Source organism: Streptopelia decaocto, assembly GCF_964273445.1.
Source record: "Streptopelia decaocto genome assembly, chromosome: 6".
NCBI classification, from domain to species: Eukaryota; Metazoa; Chordata; class Aves; order Columbiformes; family Columbidae; genus Streptopelia; species Streptopelia decaocto.
Window position 1 is genome coordinate 38364084 of NC_138660.1, and position 14288 is coordinate 38378371.

Below are 14288 nucleotides of genomic sequence, written 5' to 3' on the forward strand. Positions count from 1 at the left end.
TTTTGGTGGATCTTCCCAGATAATGAAGGAATATATATATATGTGTGTGTGTGTATAAATATATATATATATATCTACACATTTTAGGATGGTAAATTTAATTTATAATGAATAAATAAATGTTGCTGTAAAAATGCTGGAAATGGAAATTGCCATTTGAGAAGCTATCAGTGAGGGAGAAACAAAAATGGAAAACAGAATATAGGATGTAAGTATATTCAATAGCAGAATCATAGAAAAAAATCTGCTCCCATGTTTTTAAACGAAACTGTACATACCTTTTCTATTCACTTTCAAGAACTTATACTGTGAGCAGGGACATTCATAATGAATTTTACTCTTCTAGCTGGTATTTGTAATGTGAAAAGCCAAAGTTTACAGAGAAAACAACTCTGTTTGCTGGGTAAAACTTTGAGAAGGACCTTCTTTATTCCCTGTTGGGAATGAAGACCAAGTTGGATGTGTCTATAAAAGATCTTTTTTTTTTTTTTTTTTTTTCAAATATTTGTTTCTCTTTTAGAACCATTTCAGAAAGTTTCTTCATTTTTGGTATATCTATACTAGGTAACCAGCTCAGAGTATTTCACCTGTGAAATTAAAGTGCAGGAGGTAACTCATAGTAGCCAATACTGAGAACAATTTAGTTGTTTGATTAGGATAGAAAAATTGCAAAATAATCTTGCACAAACCCGTTTCTTTGATATTTGCATTGTAGTTTTGTTGTAAGATAGAGGTTGTAAACCAGAAACTTTTGGGGATAATATATCATATTTTTTCTTTTTATCTAAAGGAAACTTAAACTGAGTCATCTGTATGATCTCTGAATAAAATAACTAAATAACAGGTGATGAAATACAAAACCAGCAAAAATTAACAGGCAGACAAAACCCTGTAGATGAAAGGAGATGCTGACTAATGGCTTTTTACTTGTAAATATGTTGAATTTAAAAGTAATTATCAAACTCATCTTTCTTTTGAGTATGTTTTATGTCTTATCTCTGTGCATTTTAAATGTGTTTTGTTATGATATTTACACCTTCTTAAAACTACCTTTTACGTCTTTCTTGATGGTACTGGTCCACTGCTTTACAAAGTAATGAAAAAAACCTGCACGGTAATATTAAAATGCCCCTGGTTGTCTGCCAGAGTTCCACACATAATCAGTGCTTTTGTTGTGGGTCCAAGTTAGGTGCACCTTACCAATTTTCAAGTTATATTTCTTAAATAGTTTTAAAATTGTATTTCCATGTGTATAAACAGGAGGACATCGCCAGCAGGACCCCTGCTTTCAGACGACAATCCCTTCTTATAAATTATCCCAAGTCTGCATAGTAATAAGGCCATTTATATGGAAATAGATGCGCTACTATTCTCTTGCTGGCTCTCCAGCAATTCATGAACTGCATTTCACATTATGAGAAGTGCTTCATGAATCAGATGAAAAGCAAAATTGAGACACTGGTAATTTCCAACTTCCTTTGATAAATGCTGCTCCAAACATGGAGGTGATGAAAGGGCCAAGAGGTGTCAGACAGAGGGAGGTGCAAGTGATAATAATGTCAGGGGAATCGAATGCTATTGCAGATAATGGTCTTCTCTTTCTTGGGTGATAAATACAGAAGGACAGCAGAGACATTTGTCAAGAGATAAACAATGAGCTCAACCAAGGGTATTTATTTTCATAGAGGTAGTTGCTTTTTACTTTTGGATGATGATGAGGTATTAGTGACTCTTATCAATTAAAATCAACAGTGTCTCTACTAAATGTACTGCAGAGCAGGTACTTAACAACTAAGAAAGCTACTTGTTTTAATTGCCTTAGATAAAGAAGATTTCTGACAGATGGACAACTTGGTGATTCATAAAAATATAGTTGAATTAGATTTTCTTTTCAGGCAACTTTTTAAGCTAAACACAAGTACATTCAGCCAGAAGTGGCAAAGTATTTCAGGTGTGTTATCTCCAGTGAATAGCAATAATTGCAACAAAGTCATGGTAGAATTTTAGCTAGCATTAATACATTTTGAGCTTCACCAGGTACCAAGTGAAGGCTAGGATTTTGGTAGGGGTGCCCTAGAGTCATAAATCTGTAAACTGGTAATTTGGAACTAATTTCTAATAAAGGAGGTACTGAACTCCTAGGAATTTGTGACACTATGCTCTTACCTACCAATTATTGAACATCATAACTGATTAAAGTATTTTTAAAGGATTTTTCCATCACAAACTGAGAATTACTAGTCATGTAACATTTCATATAGCAGGAGAATGCTGTTACATATATATACACCCACATTTCTGCACGTGACAGCTTTTTCTCATTTTATTTCAAATTTCACTGCATTACATTTGGTTCTTAAAATCACTGTACTTTGAGTCTTGTAAATAATTGACATTTTTTCCATGATTGGAAGGAACACATTTGGAAAGCAAATCTGAGAGTAAAAAATAAATATAAAGAACACATTTTAAATCTCAACATTGTAAAGGAGAAGGGATTGTTGTTTTTTTCTGGGGACTGAACTACAACACAACTCAGGTTGGTATTGTAAGATCTTCTAGACATTTTCTTATCTTCTGGTGAGCAAAGATTGGGCAAGGGGAAACTATAAAATTACAAATAAGGGTAGATGAATATTTCTTTGTATTTATTAGTGATATTACTAATTTGTTTGGTAAAAAAAATGTTGGATTGGTGACCTTAGCTAACTATGGTTTAACAAAAATTTACCATAACCTAGGAAACTTGTGGTTCTGCTATGCTTTGTAATTAAGGTCACTTGAAAATATAGAAAGGACTCAGGATCATTCTCTTTATGGGGTACGTATTTAAGTTTTGGAATGTCTGGTGGGTGTGTGGTATATGGCATTTTTTTTTTTGTCTTAGTGGGGGGTTTTGTGTGTTTTTGTGTGTTTTTTTTTGTTTTGTGTGTTTTTTGTTTTTGTTTTTTTTTTTTTTTTGGTCGCTGTTGTGGTTTGGTTTTATTTTCCCATTTCCATAAAAAAAGAACATTGTTTAGGGTATTATACATTTTCCTTGGGCAGTGAAGAAATTACTTGAAGTGTCATACCAAATATTGTAGGAAAACAAAGTGAATCACAAATTGGAGGGGCTAAGGAGAGGGTAAAGAAGAAGATAAAAAGGTGTTGGAGACTTCGCCAGTAAAACTAATGCTATGTTTATCCGATGGAGTTCCCCAGCTCCGGGGAGAAGGTGCGCTGCTCCTTGTTTCTTCATGCCACTTGTTGGTATACACAGATCTATCCAGATTTTCATCTTGAACTTTGTCCACCTGTTCATTATTGCATCAGGATGAAATATTGGACAACAGTTTTCTTTCTAAAAAAGGAAAAGTAAAAAGCAAAGGCAAGAAAAGAAGTGGAATAAAAGTGGAGATTTTTCTTACCATGTCAACTCTCTTTTCTTGATGTCTCCTATTTCTCCCACAGAAAATGTAATTTGGTATGGAGTGTATAAAAAAGATTCTTTAAAGAGCCTTCACAAATTGGCAGTGCATTTATTTATACACATTTCACCCTGACTCACTACATATCATCATGAGACTCCCCAGGCTACCCATAAAAAGAAGAGCAGGCATAAATCAAACTATATGCAATTCTTTCCTTACCAATTTTCAGATTTTTTTTTTTCCCCTCCCTCAGTAATACACATAGAGAACATATATTTTCCCCTTATTACTCACAGAGGGAATACCATTCCTTATATTATCATCACTCTTTTTATCCAATAATAATGGTAATAATGATAATCCTCATTGCATATGTATTTTAAAGCAGGATATAATTCTGTGGAGATACAAGCACATTATTTTTGCTATTGTTCATCTAATCTCTTGAGAATTTTTCTTTCCGGTGAGTAGTAGATATTTAACTTTTCTGTCAAGTTCCAAGATAAAAAATTTCTACTAACCACTTCTTATTTAAGTGTTTTATCCCTCTGATTTTCACTCTATATATGGAAAAAAAAAATCAGTCTTTAAAATGTGTGACCAAAATCTATCTTTTTTCCTATTCTATAGGGAGAGTAAATAAAAAATTAATTAATTTTGAAGGTTCTATTGAAATCAGAATTAAATTCAAAGTTTTCTGAGCTTTTTTTTTTTCCCAACTCTCATCTTTAGTAATTTTTATAAATTCCATGTGGGTGGTATTCTTTCTGCCTCATTTTAAGCTAGTCTCCTGAAATAATCTGTCTAGACTTTTTATGTTCAATGAGCAAGAAAGGTTTCCATGGAGGATGATGTATAGTACCTAAGTGGGGGTTCTGCTCTGAACTTCTCTTCAGAGAAACAGAACTATACCCTTTTTCAATATGGGGAGCTGTCTAGGTTCCCTATGGAAAATAGATGACTGTCATTAGCAGTGAGAGTACCTTTTTGTTCAAATATTTTTGTTCTTTTGTGTTTGTTTGGGTTTGTGTGTTTGGGGTTTTTTTGTGTGTTTTTGTTGTTGTGTTGGTTGGTTGGGTGGGTTTTTTTTCCTTTTTTTTTTTTTCTTCTTTTTTCTTTTTTCCCCCTCTTCTCCCTGATAGAGATGCTGATCTGCTGTTTTTTCACAATGTATTGCAGAACGACTCTGCCAACGCAAGCCGAGAAGTTAGGGACTCCCTCAAGCTCTGTGTAGTTCGTTGTGTATCTGACTGTGTGTTTTCAAAGGGCTGGAAAAGTGAGGGTAGGGTGTGCCTGGGCAAAAATTGAGAAACAGGGCAGTTTTTGGAAGGTGACAAAGTAAATAGTGGGGATAAGAGAGAGAAATTATGAGTGAGGACATGAAAAGGAACTCTGGGCTTGATAGAGCAGTAAGCAAACTGTTGCTTCTGGGCTTTACCCAAGAAATCTTGAAGTTAATGGTCTTTGTGTCTCTCTTTTTCTTTCTTTCTTTTTAATCCTTCTGATGTTGATCATTCTCAATGTAGAAGGAAGTGAAGATTTAATGATGTGGGAAAACAACAGGCAGTGCTGAGGGGGAGGTAATGTCCGTCTTCAGATCTGCTCACTTTTGAGTTGAGCTTGTGAGTTAAGAATCAGGTTTAAAATTCAAAAATATTTATGTTAGAAGAGAGGAATAGGCAGCAATAAGAGACACCCCTTCCTCCAAACCCGTTGTAGTTGTCTTTTGATAAAAGAAAGATTATTCTTTCCTGAACAGACATCTCTCAGGATTTATTTTAGGACATGTTTGTTCAACAGCTTAAAGATTATGCCAGAATGTGGCCAGCATAAATTTGAGATGTCAAGAGAGGAGAGAATTGAATCTCAGCATCGTTCAGGTTGGTAAAGATAAACCAAAATTGTAAATATATTAATTAACACTGTTCTTCGCCCAATGGATCCTTAGCCTGTATAGTTTAGGAAGACTTTTTCCTTGTTTCCAAAGAGTATTAGAAGAAGGGCTTTTTTGGCACTCTTTGTGGTGGTACTTAGTAAACTTTTTAATTCTAAATGGCCAATGCTGCTGTTAATACTGAATGTATTACATTTTTTCTATCTTTTCTGTAAAGTTAAAAATAACTAAGCATTTATTTTGAAACTGAGTGCACTCTTAGGGTTAAAAATTATTATTTTATATCTATATGTATATATAAATACGTACATTGCTACATCTAGCACTTCTCAGTAGTCAGGATGTATAAATTATTACTTCAGGAATTAAAAATATTATAGTAGAATATAAGTTACTAGTAGATGGTAAAAAAAACTATAGTTATTAGGATTTTAATCTTTCAACCAGTGAAATTCACCTGCTTAGGTAATGATAAAAAGATTTTTGTGTTCAGGTTTTATACAATACAGTCCCCTTCATATTTTCATTTTCTGATAGCATGATTTAAAAAAAAAACCAAAAACCCTATATATTGTAAATGAAGTTGGAATAATGGAAAACATCACTTATTTCAGTCGTCCAGCACTGTTAGATAACCTAAACGATTTTGGAGGAGGGTGCAAAAATCAGGCGTTTGATCACAACTTTCCTAGCTATTAAGAAAGATCATTTCTTTTAGTAGGTCTTGGTTATCCATCCCATGCATTACAGATTACTATCCTACCATGTCAACCGGCATGCTTCCGAGAACAGGAACTTACAGCTGTTTTAACTAATTATCACCTTATGTAAACCCACCAGAGGTGAATTTGGATGTCTGGAACCAAGTATCAGCATGATGATGCTTAAACACATTTCTGTTTTCCTAGTGGCAAATGAAAGTTACATATTCTCTTTGTGTGGAAGATGGCAATATCCAAGCAAGTAGGTGCAGATCTAAATGGAGGAATTCAGGTTTAATCTCTTGCTTTTGTGTTTTGCATGCTTGTTTCCCTGGGCCATAGTAGATGAGAAAATGGGCAGTAACAGAATTTCCCAGCATCGCTGTTCCACTTCTAACCAGGGAATATTTACAGTTGTGTTGCGTTTGCCTTAAACCCAGCAGCTGGCTTTAGAGGCAGTGACCACTGTTGAACAGGTTGGTGAGCCTCTGTCTCTTTCCCCAAATGATGCAAATCCTGCAGGATCCAGACAGGAAGAGCCTGTCACAACTTACTGATTTTAAGGTGTTAAGTCTCTGTCTCTAGGTCCTTCTAGTATGGACCTGGTCTGTTTTCATGTTTTTGTTGTTAGAATAAATAGGGATAAACAGACATCATAAATAATCAAACCTATCTAGATAGGGATTCAGACCAGTTTTGTTCGAGGGGGATTTCTGGAAACCCCACTGTGCTCACTGGAGATCTGTCACTGCATCCATTTCTTGCCTTATGGTAGATCAGGTCCCACCAGTTTTGGTTTTCTTCTCCGTTATTTACTGCGTACATCACGGCTGCTCTTGTTGGAAAATATGTAAGGTTTTAACCATAAAGGGTATGTTCTGTCTTTTATGTTTGGTTAAAAACAAAGCACAACCCTCACCCCAATACTTGAAAGTAAATTTAATGTTTCCAAGAATAATTTAACATACTTTTGTATTATAAAAATAGCAGAAATTAATAATAAAAATGGTGTTGCTGGAGATCAGCATTTGTGTGAAGAATAATTAGGTTATTTTTAAATAGTGAAGTCAGATCCTATTAATCTATTGATTTAATAAACTTTTAGCTACAAAGTGTGGGTGAACTTGTGCTATTTGTATTGAAGTGGTAAACATAATAGTATTGCAATTACTGGACAGAAAATATTTACATTATATATGTTCTCTACTAAATGTCTAGCACAAGACTATTCTTATCATTCTCCTATCTTCTTAACATTATTTAAGTAATATTAAATGTTCTTAACTTCAAGAGATCAAATACTTGATTTCAGCAATTCAAACTGAACAGTGTATAAATCCTCACCTGTATCTGTAATTTGCTTCGTGTTAGGCACTGTACAAAGTTTTAACCTTTCAGTGCTCTAAATTTTCTTTGAAAACCTGTAGCCCAGTCATGTAAAGAAGTTATTCAGCTGACATTAAATACATTTTTTCTTCCCCCCCTCAAGTTTAGGTACTTTTTGTTGTTGTTGTCTTGACAATAACTTTAAAAGAAACTGCTCCTTCCAGTTGTTTATGTCTCATGTAATACTGGCATTAACAGGGTCATGTAATACTATTACTTTTTATTATTTACAAGCCAATAAGGTAGCATGTTTCCTCACTGTGTTTGATCTGCTGTGGTGCAATGCGGAAGAAATAGTTCACATTTCATTAATTTTGCACCGATAAACTGTAATCTATATTGATTAGTATCTACTGCAGCTGTCAGCCCAAAGGTGAAGTTATTTCTTCATTTTGGACTGGTGCAAGGAAGGGAAGATTCCTCCAAATAACTTGATGTCTCTTTAGGCCCATTTCTTATCAATGAGAATGAGTGTTGGCCACCAAATATGCAACCAAAATCCACGGCAAAAAAGGCTGATGCTTTGTAATGTTAAGAGATGGGAGATTTGGCAAGACTTTAAAGACAAGTATGAAGCCGATTGCACGACTGAATGGCATAAGGAGAAGCTTACCCTTGTTCTTATTTAGTTTCCGGTCTACTTTGTGCAAATAAGTCTTCATTCAGCAGTATGGAGACTGGATTTAATGCCGCTGCGTGAGCACTCACGAGAGACTGCGTGGGTAGCTCAGCACATGGGTGTAGAACATCCTATATCTGATTAATGCAGGCTTTGTTTGTGGTGCGTTTTTGTTGTGGTTTGTGGCAGGTTTTTGTTTGTTTGTTTGTTTTTACCAAAACTTTTCTATTTTGCTATTTCTCGGTATGGGTAATATGTGCTTATTGTAAATCTGTTTGGTAAATTAGCACCAAATTTAGTTTGCTAACATTATGGGTAGAGGAGAAAATTGTGCTTGAATGTGTGAAGAAAACAGAGGTTTAATTACACTTGCTTTCATGGCTATTGAAGTTTAGCTTCTAGAAACCACCTATCATTGCTCCAAATCATAATGTCTGGAAGTGATTTATTATTTTCTTTCCATCAGTAACTGCTGCACAGCTGACTGGAAGTGAAAAATTGAGTTTTTATTAATGTGTGTTCAAATGCCAAAGAGCAATATTTCAAGCGTGTGCATATCCATCTTTTCCTTCATTAAAAAAAATTTTCTTTAAATATGTCATTGAGAATGGTATCTATGTGTGGAAATGTTTTGTTTCAGACAAAGAATTATGTTTTAATTGCATCACATGATAAGAAATCTCCAATTTTCTCAAAATTCATACGAGAGAGAATTTCTGAAAGTGAATCATGTTTGTTGGGGATCTTTTGATCCAGCATCTCTTGGTGACCTTGGTGATCTTCAGCTGGGCTTGGTCTAAAAAGCATGTCATTAAGATTAACTATTCTCTAACTTTGTTGTCTTCTAAAAGTTTCTCACTCAATCAAATGGCGGAAACATTATGCGAATAAAACCAAGAAATTATCAGCAACCAAGTAAATGGCTTAAATTACATAAAGGTTGAAAACCAGTACTAATTCTAGTTATTGGCCAATAATAAAAACCAGCAAACATCATCAGTATAATTAATTTATAAGCTAAAATCTTACTTCATTTATTCATACCTATAATAAAAAAGTGGCTAAGAAATAACAAATAAATGAAAGAGCCCTGACATGCATCTAGGGAAACTAGAGATACATGTTCCAGAAGCTTGTACTAGGACAGACCCCCACTGAAACAAGATGTTTTTTTTCTGTAATTGAATTCCTCTTCCAATCTGGTTGGTGTTTTGAACTGCTATTTAAAAGACATGTCTCCAGGGAAACAAGATCTATGTGGGACCAAGAGACTCTGACTGACAAATTAAAGTGTGGCTGTAGTCAGAAATAATGACTCTGGAAAAATGAAATTGTGGGCTTCCATATTTTTCTTTCTCTGTGTCTTGCAGATCAAATTGGCTCAGCTGACAAGTCAATCAGAGGTTTTTCTAACTGCCAGTGTTTTGGCTCAGCATGGGAACTGAACATCAAGCTGCAGTATTTGTTCCTCTCATTCCATTGCCGAAGATGCTGGCCCTTAGTCTCAATATAGCGTTACTAACTGTGGTGTGCAAGGCAAAATCCAGCTCAGTTTTCCTGCTTTCCAAACAGGGAAATGATGCCTGCTTTTTTTTTTTTTTTGTGGCATCTATAGAGTTTATTTCAGTCTTCATCAATCTTTCCTAACTTATACTGACCCTTGATTAGAATAGTGCATTGTTTTTATCTTCTGGGACTCTAACTTCATGAAAGTTTCAGACTTAGAACAGGTCAAGTGTGTAGCATCTTTCTTGATGAACAATTTAAAGACTTTAAATAGGTGGTTTGTTTTTTTTCCCCCTCTGTTTGCTACTTTATCATCCCCTTTTCCTACTTCCCTTTTATAAAGGTGAAGGATGACTAGAAATGGAGCAGACAATAAGGTGTGGAGAGTAGGAATCTGCTGATAAACCTGCACAAGTTGTTGACTAGAAGATACAGAAATGTCACCTGAAAATAAGCACTGTCAAGGAGCTGGTTTAGTAAGCTAAAAAGAAAACTTGCTTAGAATAGGTTTAGGGATGAAATTTATCACAGATCCAGAGAAGGGGTGAGCCCACAGGTTAACAGAGTGTCTTGTGGCTTAAGGTCAAAGACTGAATGAGAATAATGGATGTGTTAGGAAACAGAGTCCTCTTCATAACACCTGGCGGTGTTACTGCTCCAGGATCTGACCACTTCGCAGGACAGCATTGAAGCCTCTGGTCTAGGTGGCACCCAGGGCACTAAATCAACTCACGGGATGCTGATGGTTCCCTCCAGGCTGAAACCCCGTACTGGTGGCAGACCAGAGGGGGTTGGGGTCGGGAAAGCCCAGTGCTTCTGCAGCAAATAAGGAGTGTTTGGAATGGGGCCTACCAGAAGGAAATGGACAGTGTTAGAGGAATATTTCTTCTATGTGTGTGCACATGTTTAGGAGCTCATATATGATATTGTTGCTTATTTTTTTAGGTAGAGCTGTTGGTAGTGTTTCAAAACTGGATAAGCTTCAGAATTCAGACTGTTCAATTAGCAACACTACAATGGTCTGATTTATTTGTTCATGCTCCCTCTCACAATTTTTCCTCTAGGAGAGCTGTTTCTACAGGGAAGCAATTTATTTTCATATTTTTATTTTTGTTCATATTTCAATTTTTTTCTCCTTTAAGTGAGAATAAAGGCTTAGGCCACATGCCCTACATTTGAGCTGAAATGGCATGAGATTAGTGAAGGTCAAGTGGGAGCTTCTTCCTCTGTCTTGGGTCAGTTAAATTTTATTGAAAAGGGACTGTGTCCTGGAAAGGTGAACTTCACATTTATGGTTAAAGAGTGGGCAGAGGTGCTTCGGCATGACCTTGACTGTAGATATTTTATCCACCCTGACCTCAGCTCAATAACTGTACTGGACTAGAGGATCAAAATACTGAATTAATATTAAACTAGCCTGGATTTTCTACAGAAACAAATGCTCTGTGCTGTCAGTAGATGCAATGTAGCTTTATGTGCCGAGTTCTGCCTCTTCTTGTGCAGGTGGGATGGCTGATGTTCTTCACTGAACACCTGTGCAGTGACAGTTTTCTTCTGGAAAATACTCTACTAATACTAATATGAATTTAAAACAACCCCTCTTTTTAATGATCAAGTTGGGTGAAACTTAATTGTAAATAACCATGTCAAGCCAGAAAACATATATTTTTAGCAAATTCAATAGGCTTTCTTTGTTCCATTGAGACCAATGGTGCCATATTAATGATAGCAATCTTTTTTCTTTTTTACTTGTTTTGTATTCTATTAGATAAAACCACTTTTTATACTGTTTTTCAATCGACCATTGTCAGACAGTTTATATTTTAAACTTCTTTACGTAGGTATATCATTGTGCCAAAATGATCCTTTCTGCAGATGAGTGTTGTACTAAAATTTCCTGTAATTATTACTTTTGACATCAGTACTTTATTGAATTAGCTGTTTCCAATTTAATTATACTTGCTTCATTGTTTAGGTCACCTTTTAAACAAATTCATATCAGTATGAAATTGCTGGTATTACTGAATTGGATTGTGATGGTTCTATTCTCATGAAGATAATTTCTCTTTTTTTGCTCACATTTGGGAAAGGTGAATTAACGTTAATTTATTGAAAGTGTTTAGAAATTTGTTATTACTGGTACTAACAATTATGTAAATAATGTTTGCTTGTTTGGTTTTCAAAAACATACGGGGTAGAGTATTCTAATTAAGTAATCTTTAGTTTAATTACTCTTCATTGCAGAAAGTGAAAAGATGAAGTCATATTCTTTTTTTTTTTTCTTCCTCTCTGAGAGATGCAATATATGTGAATGCTTCATAGAAACAAGCAAAAACATTGGTGTTTATTCTGAAGAGCTTAAGGTATTGAGCACTCATGCAGTATGTATTTAAGCCCCCAAGCAATCCTACTGGACTTGGATGAAAATAATTACAGTCACAGTTGTTTTAGGATTAGGTTTTAAGCTCAAATTTGGCACAACAAATCCTGACCATAAATAAATGAACCAAAATGTAGAAGGACAGGTTCAAGAATAGAATAGATATAACTGTAATGACAAAATAAATAACTGTAATAAGACCATGTTGGTACTTCAGACTCCCTATAAAGATTTTTACAGTCCTATTATCCTTTCTACTTGAGATGTGTTTTTAATAGGATTGTATAGAGGATATTAACTGTTGTATTAACAAAACTAATGCTAAGCTCTTCACCTACTATTACTACTACTAGTTCTTCTACTAAATGTTTCTTTTATTTTTCATTCTAGATGCCATATTGACAGGGCTTTGGTGCAAATGAAATATAGGTTTGTATTAATATCAGTTTGTTAGCTTATGTGAGTTTGCATAAACATTATTATTTATATCTGACTCATTTTCAAGAATTTTCATTGTAATATTCTTACAGTCTGTGTTGTAATATTAAATTGTTGTGCTTTTTTAATGGCATAAACATATGAAGACACTTAGATGTATACATATTTATGTGGTAGTGTATATGTAATATCAGTTTTCATAGTGCAGAAGTCAAGAAAGTGCTAGCTTTCAGCCTAGCTGCCTTATTTATCAGCCAGAAAGATAAAGTTAAAACACACTTTTGTATAAGCCTAAGCCATGAAAGATGACCAAGCCAATGAGGAGGAGATGTCACATTAGTAAGGTTCTTTTACATGTTTTTCTCTAACTCAGAAGGTTTCTTTAAACACCATTTTTGTATATTTATGTGGTAGAAAATCTCCTCTATCACATGTAATGACTCTTACCTATATGCAGGTGCATACTCAATACATCTGTAAAAAGATGACCCATTAATAACCAAAATGAATGTCATAGTCCAGATTGTCCTCCCCTAGGGGCAAAACTTCAGAGTTTTGAGTCCCCATCCTTGCAGGCTTTCTTCCACTGCTTTTTGCATTTATTCATCTACCAGGAGAGCACGAGCAAGGCCGAACTCCACTTTAAGAGGCTTGGTCAAATCAATATCATGACACCTGGAGCATTCGCTCCTGTATCAGCGTTCCACGGATGAGTGTTTTTGTGAAAGCAAACATAACGCTTGTTCTAGGTCACTGGACATGTAGCAAACAAATCTGATCGAGGCTGGGTATTCTGGACGTGTTGTTCATCCCCGTGACATGCAGAATAATCTGGTTGCGTTATACCATCTTTCACTCAGGTTATGCCTAACCTGGCAGAAATTTTCATATGTATCAATGTTTAATTGCCAACGCTATTTAAAAATACCTTGGGACTGATGGGCACATTATTGCCCACTTGATCTTGGGTATTTGCTGTAAATCCAGTGAGCTATAGGAAAACGCTTGTTTCTTACAATGCCATTCTCCACGCTATCAGAGAGACGAATCTGAGATGACAGGATTAGGAGCTCAGCAATATTTCTTGTGCTCAGCTTGAAAAAAAGAGATGTTGGGAAACTCTCAATGTGTTTTGCAGGACACTTTGAGGTTTCATAAACAATGACAGCCATGTCTTTGAAAAATGTCGCTTCTGAATTCATAGGAAAGTTTGAATGGGGGTGGAAATTTCTTCTGAGGGGGAAAAAGCATGTAAACCCAGTATTTAATTTACATTAGCACAATTTATTTGACAATTTAACCAAAATAATAGTCTGCAGCATGCGGTTAGGTTATGTTATGCCAAATTATATTTTAAGGAATAAAGCCTTTTAAGTAAACATAGTGTTATTATCTCAGTCTCTGTCATGCTTGTTACTCTGTAGGTGAAGGTTATACTCCAACTGACTGTAAAGTATTTTTGTTTCAGTCAGCAGCTGCTGAGGTTCGAGGGAACAAATTCATTTTGGAAACTGTGTGTTAATATGTTTCCAAAAGGAACGTTGTACAGATTGTCTGTTTTTTGGGACATCTAAATATATTATATGTTATGAATTAGAAGATAACCGAATTTCAAAATGTCAAAATCTCACGTATACCAAAAATTCTCCATGTCAATCAGCTTTATTCAGTATCTATCTTCTGATTTTTGTAGCCAAAGATCCTTTATCGCAATTGTGAGTCCTCATGTGAACAGGCCACCTGTCATCAGCGGCCGGCAGGGTCTGACAGGTAAGGAACAGGAGTGGTCATGTACTTAAAAAGACGCTAATGACATCTGCAGACACTTCTGAATGTGCTGGGAATTAGGAAGTATAAACTTCACATTCCATGTAAATAGAAAACTACTTAATACATGGTCCCTGTTCATCATTGCAACAAAGAGAGTGGTCTGTCCAGAAAGAGAGAAAATGCA